This window comes from Petaurus breviceps, unplaced genomic scaffold (assembly GCF_028583685.1).
Source record: "Petaurus breviceps papuanus isolate PSGF00001 unplaced genomic scaffold, PetGlider_PUasm1.0 40, whole genome shotgun sequence".
In the NCBI taxonomy this organism is placed as follows: domain Eukaryota; kingdom Metazoa; phylum Chordata; class Mammalia; order Diprotodontia; family Petauridae; genus Petaurus; species Petaurus breviceps.
Genome location: NW_027186315.1, coordinates 10,505,333 through 10,507,620, shown reverse-complemented (window position 1 = coordinate 10,507,620; position 2,288 = coordinate 10,505,333). Strand labels below are relative to the sequence as shown.

Sequence of the window (2,288 nt, the reverse complement as noted above, 5' to 3'; positions counted from 1 at the left end):
AATCTAAAATAATCCTTAGGGGGAAAATCATACCTCTACTTACATTTCTTAACAAACTAGAAAAATAAATGATTAAAAATTGAATATGTATTTAAAAATTGGAAAGTCAACAAAAAACAAATTAATGTACCAAAAATAATGACAAAATAGGAGCTATTGAAGTGAGAGGAGAAATAGAGAAACTGGAAACAAAAAAAACATCAAAATTACTAATAAAATTAAACAGCATATCTTGAAAACACTAATAAAATAATAAATTTTATTTAAATCTAAAGAGGGCAGGAAAAATAAATAAACAAAATAGTAAATTAATAAGGTGAACTATTTACAAACAAACTAGAAAATATCCAAGGTCAATGAAAGTGGTACGGATGATCAAGCTCTGGTCCTGCAGTCAGGAGGATCTGAATTCAAATCCATCCTCAGACACTTACTAGCTGTGTGACCCTGGGCAAATCACTTAACTACTATTACCTCTTATAAAAAATTATCAAAGGTTTTATACATAGTTATATGCTACCAAAATTGAGAACACAAAAGAAATAGATGAGCACCTTCAAACATATAAAATATTCAAACTGACAGGTAAAAAAAGATATTAAATAATCCAATCTCAAAAAGGAAAAATGAACAGAACTGTCCAGCATATACTAAAAGATGTTAGGTACTGGATGGAGAAGGAGAACAATTCCTTGTCCCAAAATATTCAGATAAGGATTCCAATGTATTTTTTTTGGCTTTTTGAAGGGCAATTGGGGTTAAGTGACTTGCCCAAGGTCACACAGCTAGTAAGTTTGTCAAGTGTCAGACCATATTTGAACTCAGGTCCTCAGGACTCCAGGGCCAGTGCTCTATTCACTGCACCACCTAGCCACCCCTTCAACATATATTTTTTTTGAATTTTCAAAGATTTATTCAGTCATTTGTACTTTCTTTTTTTTTCTTCTTTTCTAGTATACCTTCCAATTTTCTTTTCTTGACTGACATTACATTTTCTGCTTTTGTTGTTTTTTATTACCCTTAGCACAATCGAATTTCTTGGATTGTTGCCATTTTCCTGCTGAAACATCAGATTTTGGGGGGCTAGTTTTGAACTCTTGTTCTTCTTTGTTTACAGGAGAAGGGGCTGTAGCTGTAGGAAGTTGAACTTGGGCATCTGCAACTCTGTCTAGCCAAACTCCAAGGCAGGTGAGTCTGGCTTTAGTGTTTACTTCATATAGTAAAGACGGGGGAGTCTTCTTATTTGGATTATGCCTCCACATTTTAATGAAGCCATCACTCGATGCTGTAACAATAACATGATGCTCTGGGACTTCAAAGCTGCAAATGTCTTTTACTCTGTTTTCATGAGCTTTAAATTCATAGAGACATTTTAGTGAGTCACAGTCAAACAACCTTACAATTTCTTCATCTCCAGCCACAGCAAGTATGGAATCTGAAATAAATGTAACAGAAAAATTCTCTTTCCAGTGGTGATGGTACCAGTAATGGATGCAGTTTCAAGCTGGTAGATGTCTATATTGTTTACTGTGACAACTATATACTTCTCTCCACTAGGGAACCATTCGACTATGTGAGCATTTTGTTTTATATTTTTTATGAATACTGATCTTCCTTCAATAAGATTCCATGTTCGTAATGTCTTGTCTGTTCCCACTGATAGTGATAATTTGCCAGATGGATGAACAGAAAGAGAAGTCACTTGTCCCTTATGTGCTTTAATAGACTTCAAGCAGTCCCATCTCTTTGCATCCCAGACACAAATTAGTCCATCTTCTCCTCCACTAATTAAATGACCATTACCAAAGAATTTCAGGCAATTTATTGTGCCATTATGATGCATCAATGCTCCATGTTCTATCTTTTTTTCATATCATAGATGTGAATTGTTTCATCTTTGCTTCCAGTGACCACAAAATGGTTATTTACAGCCACTGCTGACAAGGAGGCAGCATGGCCATGGTGGGTGAAGCCAGCTACAGGGGTCCATTTCTCACTCTGGCCACTCAGGCCAGGCTCCCTGTTCACCGTGTATCTGAAAAGAAAGGATCCAATACATTTTTAAAGAAATAATTAGTATCAACACTACACAAATTATTCTCAAAATTGAGAAAGAAAGCATCCTACCCTACTCTTTTATGATACAAATGTGACCTTTATACTTAATCCAGGGAATGCCAAAGCACAGAAAATTAATTTCACTGTTGAATATAAGTTCAAAAACTTTAAAGAAAATCTTATCAGATTGTAGTGATTCATCAAAAAAAGCATTTATCGTGACAGAGTTG

At 34.8% G+C, this 2,288-nt stretch overlaps 1 pseudogene; it reads right to left on the bottom strand.

Annotated features, from left to right (window-relative positions):
• Positions 1-950: 950 nt before the first annotated feature.
• LOC138170930 (p21-activated protein kinase-interacting protein 1 pseudogene) lies at positions 951-2,040 on the bottom strand (annotated as a pseudogene).
• Between the last annotated feature and the right edge of the window lie 248 nt (positions 2,041-2,288).